Source organism: Mustela lutreola, chromosome 1 (assembly GCF_030435805.1).
Source record: "Mustela lutreola isolate mMusLut2 chromosome 1, mMusLut2.pri, whole genome shotgun sequence".
Lineage (NCBI taxonomy): Eukaryota > Metazoa > Chordata > Mammalia > Carnivora > Mustelidae > Mustela > Mustela lutreola.
Window position 1 is genome coordinate 128,918,451 of NC_081290.1, and position 6,328 is coordinate 128,924,778.

Sequence of the window (6,328 nt, forward strand, 5' to 3'; positions counted from 1 at the left end):
TCGAGTCCCATGATTGGGCTCAGACATCCAGCAGATGTCCTCACATGAAAGTGAGCCCCAAAGGGAGAGTTTATGCAACCATAAGGTGTCACAGGAAGGTAATGTTGTCTGCCAAGGGGTTCCTTCAGTTCATTTCACCTCAAACATTTGCTCAAACTTCACTAACATGTAAGTTTGTCATGTGGAAATAAAAGAAAATCTTCCAGAGAAAAATCTGACCATACCCTGCCAAACTAATTCCTTACTAGATTTGTTTATATGAGTTTGTAGCTGACTAAAAAGGCAGTTTATTATTTCTTTTAACGAGCCTAGCTTCTTCTTTTGGAAAAAAAACAATCTGAAAATTTTTTTTATAAATTAGCAAGATCTTTTTTATTGCCTTGGATCAGTAACAAACTTGAGGGATTTGTTTATATGTTTCTCTTATTACATCCTTAAATAAATTTCACAAACCAAATGTGAAGCTTAGCTTCATTAACGTATGACAAAGGGAAAAGTGTCATACCTGAAACAAACTTGGAAAAGCATCTAAAATGCAACATAGCTTTGCAATGAATTACAATGATACTAAAAGACAAAAACTAGGTTTGATTTAAACCCACAACAACACAGACTGATATTTCAAAGAAAACTTACTTCTTATCTTCAGAGGGAGAAATAAAGAGAAGGCCAGAGTTTTCAAAGAGAAAAATTATCAGAAATTACCTTTTAATTCCAGCTGGACGTGCGTTTTGTTTGTGTCTGACATTAATTCCAGCTGAAATTTAAATGAATCTTATCAGAAAATTGGCAGCATGGAGATATGAGAATGAAGTATAAAATATTGGGTGTTTGATTTGTGCAGGAATTTGGACTTGTTCTGAAGCTGAAAAAAGATATATGATTTTTAAAAGTACTAAAAGTTAGTGAGGTCTATTTGTACAAAAAGACTACATGAAGCAGTTCATCCTGAAGGGAAGTGATTATGTCAAACTGCTCAGAGAAAGAATCAGATGTATGCTTTAAGGAATTAGGCTTTGTTTAAAGGGTCTCAGGTAGCAGCTGTTATGTTGAAATGAGACAAAATGCATAATGCCCTGAGAATTACAGAACCAAAACTCATCGGTACCCTTTCCACCCTGTCAGCATTGACTCTTAACTAGAACTGCTCCTTTGGAAAGTAGAACACACCAAGGAAGAATCGACTACAAATATGACCCCTCCCCATACCCTAACACTCCAAAATATGTCCCTTTCACAAGTAGAAGAAACTTCTGCTCCAGGAAAAAGTCACTAAGGCAAACTTGAAAGAGTAAGAGGCTGCAAAACAATGGGGTGTTTTCTTAATATTTTTTAAATATTTTAATTTATTTATTTGACAGAGAGAGAGATCACAGGTAGGCAGAGCAGCAGGCAGAGAAAGAAGGGGAAGCAGGCTCCCTACTGAGCAGAGAGCCTGATGCAGGGCTCAATCCCAGGACCCTGCGATCATGACCTGAGCCGAAGGCAGTGGCTTAACCCACTGAGGGACCTAGGCGCCCCCAAAAACAGTAGTTTTTGCCAATGAATAATTATTTCCAATAAACTCTGGTTGATAATTACCCTCTTTATATTTATCCTGCTTTTACAAGCAATAGCCTGAATAGTGAGGTCCTAGCAGGCAGTGTAGTGTATTGTTCCCTTGGAAGGGCAGGCAGCAAGATGGAAGGGCCAGCTGTGGCATCTTTGATCAGAAAGGTGATCATCCCTCCTTAATACTTAAGGAGGTCACGTACTATGATGAGCACTGGGTGTTACATATGAATCATTGAACACTACATCAAAACTAATGATGGGGGTGCCTGGGTGGCTCAGTAGGTTAAAGTCTCTGCCTTTGGCTCAGGTCATGATCTCAGGGTCCTGGGATCGAGTTCCGCATCAGGCTCTCTGCTCAGCAGGGAGCCTGCTTCCCCCCCCCTCCCCCGCCACCGCCCGCCCTCTGCGTCTCTGCCTACTTGTGATCGCTGTCAAATAAATAAATAAAATCTTAAAAAAAAAAAAAAAAACTAATGATGTACTATACAGCAGCTAACTGAAATAAGAAGAAAGAAAAGAAAGGAGGAAGGAAGGAAGGGGGAGGGGAGAGAGAGAAGAAAGAAAAAAGAGAGAGAAAGGAAGGAAGGCAGGTGATCAGCACTGCAAAAGCCCCCAGGGCCTTTGGTTCATGCCTACCATCAAGCTGTGTGAGTGGACAGGACCACTTACATTTCAACACAGTGAGGCATGGACCCTTCATGTGGATAGCTAGTGCCAGGAGGGACGGCAGCAGAAGCCAAACAAGCTCCTATAAACATGGGTGAAATTTGGACAGCTGCAGGCTGTGACTTCACTCATGTGGTGAAAACAACTGTTTTGCTGGCTGACATGAATGACTTCGGTACGGCCGATGAAATGGACAAACAGCATTTCATGAGTCATCTTCCTGTGAGAGCTGCTGACCAGCTTGCCGCTTTGCCCAAAGGGGGCCTCGTGGAGACTGAAGCAGTGGGTGACCAAGGACGTCTCACAACGGCATCGTGAGAAGTGGGTTTGGCGGTAGTCTGGAATTATAATCATGTTTTTAAATTAACAACTTAATTTTTTACAGTTGATGTTGGAAAGTGTATGACTGACTAAACATTGGAAGTTATTGTGGAAATGCCATATAATAAGGGGAACTGAGCATGAACTGAAGATGAGATGACAAATCCAGAGTGTTATAAATCATGCAGACGCACACTCATGTTACTGGTGTGGGAAAGGAGACACTCCTTACATACTTACCTAAATAAATAAAGGTAAAGGGAAATAGCATGTAAGAGAGATGAGTCACTGTTCCTGATAGATAATAAAGAGCACACCTAATTCAATTAAATTCTGTTAATTTAATGAGATGAAATATTTTGTTTTCCCACCAGCTATGTAATTCTGCTTTTACTTGAGTAAAATTAAAGTGTTGAGTTTGAATGGTAGAAGAAGAAAGTGGACCAAAATTTTAATAGGTCATGTTTTTCTAATGGAAATACTATAGACATGCCAATTTGAATAAATAAACACACACATACATACATAAATGGATGGATGGACGAAAGCAATAATCTTCAGCTTCTGGTCAAGACGGAATAACAGATCAGATTTATCCTCCTGCCTGGAGCAACCAAGAATACCAAATGAAATATTTGAACTATGGTTTTAAAGACATTGAAGCTCAGACAGTGAAGGAAGTGATCCTTAAGAGATAATGACACCAGGACTGTCCCAGTTTACTGCTTTAAGAGTTTCCATTCCCTGAAGCCCAACCTAAGACAAGGACTCCCTGAGACAGGGAGATACAAGCAAGACTCTGGGGAGATGAAAGAAGCCAGAAAAGGCAATATAGAGAATTAATGCTGCCTAGAGAGAGAAATCCGGGAATGTGCAGATGGACCTCCACAAGTACTCAGTCAAGTACTGGCCAGCACCTGCATGTGAGGATACAGTGTCAGGCCAGGGAAAGAACCACATGGAGGAATTAGAGGGAACAACCCTCTCTACACTCACAGGACCTGGAGTAGTGTCTGCTCCCATCGGCCAGAGTGCAACACCTCCTCATGCATGGGGCATCAGAAGGGGTTTGTCTCCACTGTGGGGAAAAATTGGCCTTAGACTCTCTGCTCCTTTGAAGAACCCAAAAGAATCCAAATTCAGTAAAAAAATTATAGATCCAAGTAAGCACATTTTACATTTTGATATAGCACTACCCATTTGGCCTCTAAACAGTTTATCAACTTACGCTGTCCATTTTTTTCACAGAGTTGCCATCAAGGGACTTATCTATTTGTCAGTCTGATGCGTGAAAATACTCATCTTCATGCTTAACTCCTTCGTTCTTTACCATGTCTTTAATCTGATGTGGTTATCCCCATGAATTGCTGTCTCTTACTACGCTCTACTAAAAGCCCTGTACCTAGCTCAGTCTGGTCCATATGACCTAAACCTCATGCCAACACACATGTGTATCAGGAGCCTTGTTTGTAGGACAGTGTTCCTCTCCTATGAAGAATTCAGATTTCAATTTCTGGCATTCTCTTCTATTTCTCAAACAAAAGGCAATCCAGTTGGCCCTTGAACAACACAGGTTTGAACTGCCCAAATCCACATACGTATGAATTTTTAAAAAACAAATATAATACTACAAATGTATTTTCCCTTCCTTTCTCTAGCTTACTTTATTATACAAATATAGTATATAATACATACAGCATACAAAATACGTGTTAATCAACAGTTTATGCTATTGGTAGGCTTCTTGTCAACAGTAAGCTGTAAGTTAGTAAAGTTTCGGGGGACTCAAAAGTTTTAAGTGGATTTTCAACTCGACGAGAACTGGTATCACCAACCCCCATGTTGTTCAAAGGTCAACTGTATATTAAAAGTTCACCTTACTGAATTTAAATTATATTTTACCAGTGGTTTCAGAATAAAATAATGCATAAGAATGCATCCTTCAGAGTCAGGTAGATCTGAACTCAAATATCTTCTTATAAGTTACCTACTAACTTCACCCAATTTCACCCTATGCAAGATAAGTTACTTTCCCTTAACTCATTTCCTCATCTGAAAAATGAAAAGGCTAATATATATGTCAAAGGAGTTTTTTGTAAGGCATAAGGGAGATAATAAAGGGAATGTCATTATGGAAATAATTAGTGAGTATATGTGTTCCTCAATTAAGAGATCACCCTGTATTTCTAATTTTTAAAAATAAACTATAATCAATTTATACTGAAGTGACCTTCATTAAACTTTGAAGAATTTCAGAATAAGAAACAAAGGGTGCTAGAAGGAAAATCACCAATTAATTGTTGGCTTTATAAAATTTTATTTCACTTGCAAATTGAAGGACAACCAAACAAGGAACAAAGTTACAAAAAGTTACAAAGATCACTCTCAAAATAAAGAAACCACATGACCACAAAGAAAAAAGGCATTGTCACTGTGGTAGTTTCCTTGCTGCTGCTGTAACAAATTACCACACATTTAGTGGCTTAAAACAACACAAAAATGAAAATTTATTCTCTGATAGTTCTGGAACTTAGCAGTCTGAAAGAAAAAAAAATTACAGAGAATTAAAATCCAGATGTTGGCAGAGCTGGTATCCCTTGGAGGTCCTAGAAGAGAATCCCGTTCCAAGCCTTTCCAGCTTCTAGAGGCTGCCACACGGCTTGGCTTGTAGCTACTTCACGCCAGCTACTTGCTTGCATAGCCACATCACTAATCAACACTGATCTCCTGCCTCCCTCTTAAAAGGATGCTGGTGAGACATTAGGCCCACCCGATAATTCAGGATGGTCTCACCTTGAGATCTTCCATTTATCGCAACTGCAAAATCCTTTTGCCATATAAGGTAACATTCACAAATTCCAGGGATTAGAACATGGACATCTGGTTGGGGGGGGGGCATTATTCACCCTGCCACAGCAAACAGTGCAAACACACTTAAAATTCAGGCAAAAGAGTACACAATGAACACTTCCTGAATCATGCAAATCAACAGATTAGGAACCAGCAATCCTTCAATGCTTCATCCTCCATAAAACTTGCCCTGACTCCCTTAACAGGTTGTGGACATTTGTTTTCAAGCCTGACTATGTATAATGGTATGTGTGGCAAACAACCAAGGAAATCTTCGTCTAGCATCTATGGTGTGCCATGCACTGTCTGGGCACTGTGGATCCAACAGTGAACAAATCAAAATCTGGGGCTTCATGGGGCTCTCATTCGAGCAGAGGGAGAGCAGTGCTCCAAGAACTTTTTGAGTACCACCAGCAAGGTATGTATTGGTTGAAAAGTAGTGAGATAAACACTCATTCTGTATTATTATCATTCTGTATTATCAATACAATCTGTATTATTCTACTTTAAAGATCTGGAAAATATTAAATACATGACTTCCAAAGTAACTGCCTGAAATAGACAAGAGTTAATTCAAGCCTATTAGACTTACTGTAAAAAAAATAAAATAAAATAACCTTACATCTGAAGAAAGGAGTTGCTGAATACTCTGGCCAAGGGTAGAAAAGAAAATTTGGAAATCTGAATGAATTCCAGAAGCAAAGAAGAGTTGGCTTCAGATTGAATAGACTTCATGATAAGGAAGAGAAACTATTAGTGTCTTTTGTTTCCATCTTATGATTCAACTTAAGATACAAAAAGATTCCTAAGATACAAAACAGAGTATTTGGGGTGAAGGTATAAAAATGGTCTCATTTTCCTGCCAAATTTCACATTACTTAAAACAGGAAAACAGAGAATCCTATGTCCTCTAGTTACTTGAAACTCACGTTTGGTT

At 39.1% G+C, this 6,328-nt stretch overlaps 1 pseudogene; it reads left to right on the top strand.

Moving 5' to 3' along the window:
- Positions 1–1,680: 1,680 nt before the first annotated feature.
- Positions 1,681–2,538, top strand: LOC131825107 (2-iminobutanoate/2-iminopropanoate deaminase-like; annotated as a pseudogene).
- The last annotated feature ends 3,790 nt before the right edge of the window (positions 2,539–6,328 follow it).